General features: G+C 48.4%; 2 protein-coding genes across 2 annotated transcripts in view; one reads left to right on the forward strand and one right to left on the reverse strand.

Moving 5' to 3' along the window:
- LOC137535386 (zinc finger protein 585A-like) overlaps positions 1-12,828 on the forward strand; it is a 764,031-nt gene that overhangs the window by 130,638 nt on the left and 620,565 nt on the right. The window lies entirely within an intron of this gene.
- LOC137535849 (uncharacterized) overlaps positions 1-12,828 on the reverse strand; it is a 349,356-nt gene that overhangs the window by 2,933 nt on the left and 333,595 nt on the right.

Genomic DNA, 12,828 nt, shown 5'->3' on the forward strand with positions numbered 1-12,828 from the left:
TAGTGTATTATTGTAGATCAAATGGTGTAGAGAATAATAATAGTAGATTATACTCACAAGTGTGGGTTGCCGGAAACAGGCAACCACTTGAATTGCAGACGGGGAGATTAGACCTGTCCCCGCTCAGGTTAAGAAGTCGCTCTCTGTGGAAAAAGAAGGGGTGTCCTCACCCATCCACCAGGTGGATAATAGCGTAAATGAAAATACAGAGGCGCCAAACAGGATAAAAATAGTGCCAATTAAAAACAAGTAAAATTGTGGGTGGCAATGGTGGACTTGTCCACCCTACAAGCAACAAAAAGACCACTTTATATGGTAAAAACAAATTTAATCAATATAGTACTCCAAAATGAAAAACACAGTTTGCAACGCGTTTCACGGGACACAAGCCCGCTTCCTCAGGTAAAAAACAATTATAAGCAGGAGCAACCAAGCAGTGATCTATACTGGCGTGGCACCTCTGGACGCCAGTATAGATCACTGCTTGGTTGCTCCTGCTTATAATTGTTTTTTGCCTGAGGAAGCGGGCTTGTGTCCCGTGAAACGCGTTGCAAACTGTGTTTTTCATTTTGGAGTACTATATTGATTAAATTAGTTTTTACCATATAAAGTGGTCTTTTTGTTGCTTGTAGGGTGGACAAGTCCATTATTGCCACCCACAATTTTACTTGTTTTTAATTGGCACTATTTTTATCCTGTTTGGCGCCTCTGTATTTTCATTTACAGTGATGCATTGTGGGACACCTCATATATTTACACCAACCTGAATAATCACAAATACCTTCTGTTTTAACCACTTAAGGACCACGAGCTTAAACCCCCCTAAAGACCTGGCCATTTTTCACAAACTGGGCCACTGCAGCTTTAAGGCCTCGATGCAGGGCCGCATAACTCAGCACACAAGCGATCCCCCCCCCCCCTTTTCTGCCCACCAACAGAAATCTCTGTTGGTGGGGTCTGATCTCTCCCAAGACATTTTTTTTTAATATAAATATTTATTCTATTTATTTTATAATAAAAATATATTTTTTTTATTTATTGTGTCCCCGCCCTCCCTCTTCCAGCCAATCACTGTGATCGGCTGTCATAGGCATCAGCCTATGACAGCCGATCACTCCTGTGGGTGTCAGGGGGATTGCAGCACTGTACAGTGATAAAAGACGGCGGCTTCGCCATCTAACAGTCTCCATGCGGCGATCGCCACTGGGAGACTGATGGCGGAGCTCCATCATTGAAGCGGAGATGTGCACGCATCAGCACGCTGGATCTCCTGCAAAACACGGCCACAGGACCTTACACCGATCAGCGTTAGGCGGTCCTGGGGCTGCTGCCGCTTCCACGCCATTTGGCGTGGATCGGTCGTGAAGAGGTTAAGAAGGCAAAATTCTGTTTTACATGGCATTTTAGTAAGAGGGCTTTTTTTAGCCCCTTACACACTCCTAGGATTACTGGTTCACCCTGAGCTTGCTGGACAATATGTATCTCATATACAGTGTCGTAGAAGCCAGAGCTGGCAAAAGGGTTAACTTCCCAGCTATCGCAGGCAGAACATGTGAAACAGAACATCAGAACTTTTTTGCATAGGGAACTGTGACACATTTGCCATTTTTCTTATGGAATACAACATACCTCATTTACAGTGTCTCAGAACAGGACACATTCTACAAACCACTGCTTAAGGGGCCCATACACCTAACGATTTTCCCGCCGATATACAGCCGTTTCGATCACAGTGATCGAATCGGCTGTGAAATCGCCGCGCACACCAGTGACAGAACGATTGATTTCCATCCGAAATCGATTGTTCCCGTCGACTCCCGTCGATCCATCCATGCGGAAAATTTTTCTCGATCGCCGGCGGGTCGGGAGTGCGTCGATATAGTGGCGTTCGAATGCCCGACGACCGACGCAATACAGCAGGTATACATTACCTGTTCCGGCCGGCGCGAGTCCCCGCTGTCTTCTTTCCGTGCTGGGTTCAGGACCGGCTGCAGCTACACAGAACTTCCTGTCCCGGCAGGAAGTTTAAACAGTAGAGCGCCCTCTACTTTTTAAACTTCCCCTGGACAGGAAGTTCAGTAGCTGCAGGAACGGTCTGGAGCCCGGATCGGAGAAGAAGACAGCGGGGACCAGGGGACTCGTGCAGGCCGGAACAGGTAATGTATGCGGGGGGGGGGGGGGGGGGGTGGTCAGCAGCAGCGAAAGCTCCACAGATTGTGATCGGTTTCAGGCTGAAATCGATTCACAATCTCTTTGCAGTAAGGTGGCCATATGATCCCTCTCTGATCAGATTCGATCAGAGAGGGATCTATCTGTTGGTCGAATCTGATGGCAAATCGACCAGTGTATGGCTACCTTTACATACTGAGAGGTTTACACACAGACTGCACACCCAGCCACTGAGAAATGAAGGTTCTCAGTTATAGTTTACAGTTTGATACTCACGTTACATATGTGTGAATTCATAACGCTTTAGTGAATGCAAATATGAAATCCATTTATTGATAGGACCATCCATGGAGAAATCAACCTAAAGGTGGCCACATACATTACAAGAAAATGATCCGATTTTATGGCAATTGGATAAAAAAAGATCAGATTTCCTGAAAAATCGAAAGCTTTTTTTTTTTTTTTATTCGAGCAAAAAATCCGATATCAGATTTTTCGTTTTATTCGTTAAAAGTTGATCGGGAATGGTGGATTTTTTAAATCAATTTTTATGAAAATTGAATGGTGGGCCAGCAACATTGCTTACAGCATAGGACATCCCTGCACCCTCTATCACATCTCATGCATTACTGCACTCTCTATCATGTCTCATGCATTACTGCACCCCCTATTATGACCCATGCACCCTTGTGCTCCTTATCATATCCCATGCATCCCTTCACCTCCATTACCCTCACCTAATACATTACTGCAGCTTCAAAATCTCCCAATAGACAACTCAAACAATACTGAGTCCTATTTCCTTATCACAAACACTGGTTCACACGACAGCCGGGGGCCCCAGTCTCTCTCACTGACTGGGGCCCTCAAACCACCATGCGATACCTAGAGGGCAGTGCGGGCGGGCCCTGGACCTCTCACCCCCCGGGAATTCACCCCCACTGCCTCTGAACTGAATACTTACTGCAACACACACAATCGCTAACTCCCAGCTAAAGCACTTTCCTACCTTTATCTGGTCAGCAGATGCCAGTCAGCCAATCAGGTGTACTGTCATACACCCTTTGCCTGCTGTACCAAATCTAGCAGGATTTGCATAAATTAGCATTCAAGTGGGAGGCTTCGGTTGGACGTAATCGTAGAGTACATATTTTACAGGGATGCCCCGTGTAGGCACATCTCCCACACGGTCCCCTCCCTAACCACTCACCTGTCAACCGCATCCTGGAAGCTGCAAAAAAGAAATTTAAAATCACAAACACTGGTTCGCACGACAGCCGGAGGCCCCTCCTATTTCCTTATAACATAGCAGTGTTCTCCCCAGGCTCTTTTAGCTTTAGGATCTTTTGGCTGTCATCGGCTCACTGCCTCACCTCCTCCTATGCTGTAAGCAGAGTTGCCCTGCATTTTCATCTCAACCCACCCGGCTGCATTTTCATGCCACCCGGCTGGAAAAAAATTCTGGGGAGAACACTGCATAGGTTATTACTTTCAAACACATTTCATACACTACTGCACCACTATCATATGCCACATATTATTGCATTCAGTAAGCCCTCATAGAGCACCCACCACACTCCACATATTATTGCACCAACCTACAGGCTCCATAAGTTTTTAGTGATCACATCCAATCACCCTCCTTACATTACAGCACATACATTGCAGCCCACACATTACTACAACCACTCTATACCACTATAATTATTACACCCTGCAGAAAAGGGCACCCCTCTGCCCTGATCCAGTGAGCTTGCACTCTAACACCTCCCCCTCCCCTTAACCTTCCCCAATGTCACCCCCTCCTTCTGCTCACCCCATTGGCAGCTGGGATCTGGATGATGAGCTGGATGGCCTTCATGTAGTAGCACCCATCCCCCCCGCCCCCCAGCATACCCTCCTGTCGCTCGCTGGGATCTGTGCACTCCAGGATGCTCTTAAAGGGACTCTGTAACAAAAATGTCATTGTGTTTTCTACCATCCTACAGGTTCCTAAACCTATTATAATGTGCTCTGGCTTACTGAAGCACTTTATACTATCACCATCTCTGTAATAAATCAGCTTATCTTTCCCCTGTCGGACTTGTCATCCTGTGTCTGGAAGGCTGCCAACTCTTCAGTGTGATCTGCTATGCATGCCCCCTCTATGCACACTCCCCTGTGTGTGTGTGTTATTTACATAAGCCAGCTTTTCTCTGCTCTCTTATCTTTTACAAGCTGGATAAATCCTCTGTTCACATATTGATGAGTCACATACTGCAGAATTACAGACAACCAGGCAGAGCTGTCTGCAAGAGTAAACAAACAATCAGCTTGTAACTCTTCAGTGAGATGGAGGGGGAAAGAAACAGACAAATGATCTCTTGAGATTCAAAAGGAAGGCTCTATACAGCCTGATTGTGTATGGATGTATTTTCTATGTGTGGACATACTGTACATCAACCTACTTCCTGTTTTGGTGACCATTTTGTTTGTTTACAAACAAACTTTTTAAAACTGTTTTTGACTACTTTTAATGCGGCGGGGAGCGGCGAAATTGTGACAGAGGGTAATAGGAGATGTCCCCTAACACACTGGTATGTTTACTTTTGTGTGATTTTAACAATACAGATTCTCTTTAATAAAGTTCTCTGTGTATTGGGGCTTCTGCTGGAGTCCAGTGACAATCTTCAAAGCCATGATGGGCTGTGAGGAGAGATCAGACAGTAAACTGGATTGGCTGCAGCCCAGGGGAGCACTGGCCTGGCCGCTCTACGGATGGGGGAGGAAGTACTGGAGGGGACTGGAGGATGTGCTCCCTAGTTCAGGCTGTGCTGCCCTCCCATCAGACCATCAGATCAGCGGCAGCCCGCAGGGGTGAGAGAGGAGAGCGATGTACAGTAACGCGCCATAGACTTCAATACAAGTGATGTCACTTCCGACATTTGAAGTCTATGGCGCGTCACCGCACATTGCTCCTCTGTCTCATATCCCTGCAGGCTGCCGCTGATCTGGAGGTCTGACGAAGGACTCTATGGGCGGGCAGCGCGGCTGGAACTGGGAACGGCTTTGCAGTGGGAGACCCGCACCGTACGAGCGGACAGCAGCGTATGACAGAGCAGAACTTTGTGTAAATGCAGGCGGGCCTTGGATAGCATCCAGGCGGGGTTTCAAAACAGCCGGGCGGCCCGCCCACCTAATTAGACCTGGGGAGAACACTGTATATATACACACAAGCAATTTTCTCAGAGTTTCCAATCATTTTTATCATAATTGAGGAAAAATTGAACATGTGTGTGGTACAATAAAAATTGATTGCTATTTTTGAACTGAACAGATATTTAAAAAATTGTATGGTGTGTGGCCACCTTTACAGATTTTCTGCCAGATCTCTCCTTGTCTGAAAGGGGAGCTGGAGTTTCCCTTCTTGTTTGGAGGGCATCAGCTCCCATATCAGCCTCTCCCATCAGGACAAGCCCTTTAAGGGACCTGGTACCACAGATATCTGTTGTCCTTTTCCATTATCTGTTTTGTCAAATCCCATCTACCGACAGGACAGCAGTACGCTGGTCATAACACAATACTTTGGATAATTTGGATCATTTTGCACAAAGACTTGCCCTTATTACCTGATTATTTCTGATATATGTGGGAACTCTATGTTCTCAGAAGAGACACACTACCGCATTGTTTTAGCTTTATAAAAAATTGTTCGATTTGGCTAGTTATGTTGCAAATAACCTTTTCTTCCTTTTAGGAATAGCTAGTTTTTCTCTGTACCTCGTTTCAATCTGGAGTGGTGGCAGCAAAATACCTGATTTCCAGTGCAAAAAAGTTAATTGTGCGGCTAGTGATTTGTGCAGCAATCTGTACACACTGCTGGTTATTGCAGCTATGAGGGTGTCACTCCCTCCTGGTCAGAGTCTCTGTTGGGCAGCTCTAGTGATTTGTGCAGTGATCTGTACACACTGCTGGTTATTGCAGCTACGAGGATGTCACTCCCTCCTGGTCAGAGTCTCTGTTGGGCAGCTCTAGTGATTTGTGCAGCGATCTGTACACACTGCTGGTTAGTGCAGCTATGAGGGTGTCACTCCCTCCTGGTCAGAGTCTCTGTTGGGCGACTCTAGTGATTTGTGCAGCGATCTGTACACACTGCTGGTTATTGCAGCTATAAGGTCTCACTCCCTCCTGGTCAGAGTCTATGTTGGGCAGCTCTAGTGATTTGTGCAGCGATCTGTACACACTGCTGGTTATTGCAGCTATGAGGGTCTCACTCCCTCCTGGTCAGAGTCTCTTTTGGGCAGCTCTAGTGATTTGTGCAGCAATGTGTACACACTGCTGGTTATTGCAGCTATGAGGGTGTCACTCCCTCCTGGTCAGAGTCTCTGTTGGGCAGCTCTAGTGATTTGTGCAGCAATCTGTACACACTGCTGGTTATTGCAGCTATGAGGGTGTCACTCCCTCCTGGTCAGAGTCTCTGTCGGGCAGCTCTAGTGATTTGTGCAGCAATCTGTACACACTGCTGGTTATTGCAGCTATGAGGGTGTCACTCCCTCCTGGTCAGAGTCACTGTTGGGCAGCTCTAGTGATTTGTGCAGCGATCTGTACACACTGCTGGTTATTGCAGCTATGAGGGTCTCACTCCCTCCTGGTCAGAGTCTCTGTTGGGCAGCTCTAGTGATTTGTGCAGCAATCTGTACACACTGCTGGTTATTGCAGCTATGAGGGTGTCACTCCCTCCTGGTCAGAGTCTCTGTTGGGCAGCTCTAGTGATTTGTGCAGCAATCTGTACACACTGCTGGTTATTGCAGCTACGAGGGTGTCACTCCCTCCTGGTCAGAGTCTCTGTTGGGCGACTCTAGTGATTTGTGCAGCAATCTGTACACACTGCTAGTTATTGCAGCTATGAGGGTGTAACTCCCTCCTGGTCAGTCTCTGTTGGGCAGCTCTAGTGATTTGTGCAGCAATCTGTACACACTGCTGGTTATTGCAGCTATGAGGGTGTCACGCCCTCCTGGTCAGAGTCTCTGTTGGGCAGCTCTAGTGATTTGTGCAGCAATCTGTACACACTGCTGGTTATTGCAGCTATGAGGGTGTCACTCCCTCCTGGTCAGAGTCTCTGTTGGGCAGCTCTAGTGATTTGTGCAGTGATCTGTACACACCGCAGGTTATTGCAGCTATGAGGGTGTCACTCCCTCCTGGTCAGAGTCTCTGTTGGGCAGCTCTAGTGATTTGTGCAGCAATCTGTACACACTGCTGGTTATTGCAGCTATGAGGGTGTCACTCCCTCCTGGTCAGAGTCTCTGTTGGGCAGCTCTAGTGATTTGTGCAGCAATCTGTACACACTGCAGGTTATTGCAGCTATGAGGGTGTCACTCCCTCCTGGTCAGAGTCTCTGTTGGGCAGCTCTAGTGATTTGTGCAGCGATCTGTACACACTGCTGGTTATTGCAGCTACGAGGATGTCACTCCCTCCCGGTCAGAGTCTCTGTTGGGCAGCTCTAGTGATTTGTGCAGCGATCTGTACACACTGCTGGTTATTGCAGCTATGAGGGTGTCACTCCCTCCTGGTCAGAGTCTCTGTTGGGCAGCTCTAGTGATTTGTGCAGCGATCTGTACACACTGCTGGTTATTGCAGCTATGAGGGTGTCACTCCCTCCTGGTCAGAGTCTCTGTTGGGCGACTCTAGTGATTTGTGCAGCGATCTGTACACACTGCTGGTTATTGCAGCTATAAGGTCTCACTCCCTCCTGGTCAGAGTCTATGTTGGGCAGCTCTAGTGATTTGTGCAGCGATCTGTACACACTGCTGGTTATTGCAGCTATGAGGGTCTCACTCCCTCCTGGTCAGAGTCTCTGTTGGGCAGCTCTAGTGATTTGTGCAGCAATCTGTACACACTGCCGGTTATTGCAGCTATGAGGGTGTCATGCCCTCCTGGTCAGAGTCTCTGTTGGGCAGCTCTAGTGATTTGTGCAGCGATCTGTACACACTGCTGGTTATTGCAGCTATGAGGGTCTCACTCCCTCCTGGTCAGAGTCTCTTTTGGGCAGCTCTAGTGATTTGTGCAGCAATGTGTACACACTGCTGGTTATTGCAGCTATGAGGGTGTCACTCCCTCCTGGTCAGAGTCTCTGTTGGGCAGCTCTAGTGATTTGTGCAGCAATCTGTACACACTGCTGGTTATTGCAGCTATAAGGGTGTCACTCCCTCCTGGTCAGAGTCTCTGTCGGGCAGCTCTAGTGATTTGTGCAGCAATCTGTACACACTGCTGGTTATTGCAGCTATGAGGGTGTCACTCCCTCCTGGTCAGAGTCACTGTTGGGCAGCTCTAGTGATTTGTGCAGCGATCTGTACACACTGCTGGTTATTGCAGCTATGAGGGCGTCACTCCCTCCTGGTCAGAGTCTCTGTTGGGCAGCTCTAGTGATTTGTGCAGCAATCTGTACACACTGCTGGTTATTGCAGCTATGAGGGTGTCACTCCCTCCTGGTCAGAGTCTCTGTTGGGCAGCTCTAGTGATTTGTGCAGCAATCTGTACACACTGCTGGTTATTGCAGCTACGAGGGTGTCACTCCCTCCTGGTCAGAGTCTCTGTTGGGCGACTCTAGTGATTTGTGCAGCGATCTGTACACACTGCTGGTTATTGCAGCTATGAGGGTGTAACTCCCTCCTGGTCAGTCTCTGTTGGGCAGCTCTAGTGATTTGTGCAGCAATCTGTACACACTGCTGGTTATTGCAGCTATGAGGGTGTCACGCCCTCCTGGTCAGAGTCTCTGTTGGGCAGCTCTAGTGATTTGTGCAGCAATCTGTACACACTGCTGGTTATTGCAGCTATGAGGGTGTCACTCCCTCCTGCTCAGAGTCACTGTTGGGCAGCTCTAGTGATTTGTGCAGCAATCTGTACACACTGCTGGTTATTGCAGCTATGAGGGTGTCATGCCCTCCTGGTCAGAGTCTCTGTTGGGCAGCTCTAGTGATTTGTGCAGCAATCTGTACACACTGCTGGTTATTGCAGCTATGAGGGTGTCACTCCCTCCTGCTCAGAGTCACTGTTGGGCAGCTCTAGTGATTTGTGCAGCGATCTGTACACACTGCTGGTTATTGCAGCTATGAGGGTGTCACTCCCTCCTGCTCAGAGTCTCTGTTGGGCAGCTCTAGTGATTTGTGCAGCAATCTGTACACACTGCTGGTTATTGCAGCTATGAGGATGTCACTCCCTCCTGGTCAGAGTCTCTGTTGGGCAGCTCTAGTGATTTGTGCAGCAATCTGTACACACTGCTGGTTATTGCAGCTATGATGGTGTCAATCCCTCCTGGTCAGAGTCTCTGTTGGGCAGCTCTAGTGATTTGTGCAGCAATCTGTACACACTGCTGGTTATTGCAGCTATGAGGGTGTCAATCCCTCCTGGTCAGAGTCTCTGTCGGGCAGCTCTAGTGATTTGTGCAGCAATCTGTACACACTGCTGGTTATTGCAGCTATGAGGGTGTCACTCCCTCCTGGTCAGAGTCACTGTTGGGCAGCTCTAGTGATTTGTGCAGCGATCTGTACACACTGCTGGTTATTGCAGCTATGAGGGCGTCACTCCCTCCTGGTCAGAGTCTCTGTTGGGCAGCTCTAGTGATTTGTGCAGCAATCTGTACACACTGCTGGTTATTGCAGCTATGAGGGTGTCACTCCCTCCTGGTCAGAGTCTCTGTTGGGCAGCTCTAGTGATTTGTGCAGCAATCTGTACACACTGCTGGTTATTGCAGCTACGAGGGTGTCACTCCCTCCTGGTCAGAGTCTCTGTTGGGCGACTCTAGTGATTTGTGCAGCGATCTGTACACACTGCTGGTTATTGCAGCTATGAGGGTGTAACTCCCTCCTTGTCAGTCTCTGTTGGGCAGCTCTAGTGATTTGTGCAGCAATCTGTACACACTGCTGGTTATTGCAGCTATGAGGGTGTCACGCCCTCCTGCTCAGAGTCTCTGTTGGGCAGCTCTAGTGATTTGTGCAGCAATCTGTACACACTGCTGGTTATTGCAGCTATGAGGGTGTCACTCCCTCCTGCTCAGAGTCTCTGTTGGGCAGCTCTAGTGATTTGTGCAGCAATCTGTACACACTGCTGGTTATTGCAGCTATGAGGGTGTCATGCCCTCCTGGTCAGAGTCTCTGTTGGGCAGCTCTAGTGATTTGTGCAGCAATCTGTACACACTGCTGGTTATTGCAGCTATGAGGGTGTCACTCCCTCCTGCTTAGAGTCACTGTTGGGCAGCTCTAGTGATTTGTGCAGCGATCTGTACACACTGCTGGTTATTGCAGCTATGAGGGTGTCACTCCCTCCTGCTCAGAGTCTCTGTTGGGCAGCTCTAGTGATTTGTGCAGCAATCTGTACACACTGCTGGTTATTGCAGCTATGAGGGTGTCACTCCCTCCTGGTCAGAGTCTCTGTTGGGCAGCTCTAGTGATTTGTGCAGCAATCTGTACATACTGCTGGTTATTGCAGTTATGAGGGTGTCACTCCCTCCTGGTCAGAGTCTCTGTTGGGCAGCTCTAGTGATTTGTGCAGCAATCTGTACACACTGCTGGTTATTGCAGCTATGAGGGTGTCACTCCCTCCTGGTCAGAGTCTCTGTTGGGCAGCTCTAGTGATTTGTGCAGCAATCTGTACACACTGCTGGTTATTGCAGCTATGAGGGTGTCACTCCCTCCTGGTCAGAGTCTCTGTTGGGCAGCTCTAGTGATTTGTGCAGCAATCTGTACACACTGCTGGTTATTGTAGCTATGAGGGTGTCACTCCCTCCTGGTCAGAGTCTCTGTTGGGCAGCTCTAGTGATTTGTGCAGCAATCTGTACACACTGCTGGTTATTGCAGCTATGAGGGTGTCACTCCCTCCTGGTCAGAGTCTCTGATTTGTGTCTAGTGATTTGTGTAGCGATCTGTACACACTGCTGGTTATTGCAGCTATGAGGGTGTCACTCCCTCCTGGTCAGAGTCTCTGTTGGGCAGCTCTAGTGATTTGTGCAGCGATCTGAACACACTGCTGGTTATAGCAGCTATGAGGGTGTAACTCCCTCCTGGTCAGTCTCTGTTGGGCAGCTCTAGTGATTTGTGCAGCAATCTGTACACACTGCTGGTTATTGCAGCTATGAGGGTGTCACTCCCTCCTGCTCAGAGTCACTGTTGGGCAGCTCTAGTGATTTGTGCAGCGATCTGTACACACTGCTGGTTATTGCAGCTATGAGGGTGTCACTCCCTCCTGCTCAGAGTCTCTGTTGGGCAGCTCTAGTGATTTGTGCAGCAATCTGTACACACTGCTGGTTATTGCAGCTATGAGGGTGTCACTCCCTCCTGGTCAGAGTCTCTGTTGGGCAGCTCTAGTGATTTGTGCAGCAATCTGTACATACTGCTGGTTATTGCAGTTATGAGGGTGTCACTCCCTCCTGGTCAGAGTCTCTGTTGGGCAGCTCTAGTGATTTGTGCAGCAATCTGTACACACTGCTGGTTATTGCAGCTATGAGGGTGTCACTCCCTCCTGGTCAGAGTCTCTGTTGGGCAGCTCTAGTGATTTGTGCAGCAATCTGTACACACTGCTGGTTATTGCAGCTATGAGGGTGTCACTCCCTCCTGGTCAGAGTCTCTGTTGGGCAGCTCTAGTGATTTGTGCAGCAATCTGTACACACTGCTGGTTATTGCAGCTATGAGGGTGTCACTCCCTCCTGGTCAGAGTCTCTGTTGGGCAGCTCTAGTGATTTGTGCAGCAATCTGTACACACTGCTGGTTATTGCAGCTATGAGGGTGTCACTCCCTCCTGGTCAGAGTCTCTGATTTGTGTCTAGTGATTTGTGCAGCGATCTGTACACACTGCTGGTTATTGCAGCTATGAGGGTGTCACTCCCTCCTGGTCAGAGTCTCTGTTGGGCAGCTCTAGTGATTTGTGCAGCGATCTGAACACACTGCTGGTTATAGCAGCTATGAGGGTGTCACTCTCTCCTGGTCAGAGTCACTGTTGGGCAGCTCTAGTGATTTGTGCAGCAATCTGTACACACTGCTGGTTATTGCAGCTATGAGGGTGTCACTCCCTCCTGGTCAGAGTCTCTGTTGTGCATCTGGGTGACACCAACACAGCCAAACACAAGAAATTCCTCCCAGCTGTTCTATAGGATTCCATAACATGAATAAGCTGCTGATGATTTATACCTCAGTGTTTCTGGATTTGTGTCTGGATTGTCAGAAAGGAGAGAATGATCTGCATGGTTACTGACTGTCCTGACATAATGCATTATTATAGTAGCTGTGCAGCCAGTATACACATGGCATCCATATTACTGCTCACATTTGTATTGCCGTTGATGTGAGCCGCACTTTGATCAGGAAAAGTTGCCCCAAATGACACCAGTTGCCCCACTTTGTGCTGTGGTAATTATCACCCTTGCCAGATCTGTCATTTCACTGCTCACTCCCTGCCTGATATTCCTGCACTATGGGGGCAACTTCCTGCTCTTGTAAATGTGAATACTTGTTTAGCATAATTGCACTTGGCATAGTTGATCAGTAAAGAGATATTATAGCTACTTGTCACCTCAGCCTCCACTCCCCCAAACATCACTCACATTCTTTTAGCCCCTCCCCCAATTATTGGCATCATGTGACCTATACTGTGCCCACCTGGGACATATTTCTTGGTCAACTTTATATGTCT

This window comes from Hyperolius riggenbachi, chromosome 10 (genome assembly GCF_040937935.1).
Source record: "Hyperolius riggenbachi isolate aHypRig1 chromosome 10, aHypRig1.pri, whole genome shotgun sequence".
Lineage (NCBI taxonomy): Eukaryota > Metazoa > Chordata > Amphibia > Anura > Hyperoliidae > Hyperolius > Hyperolius riggenbachi.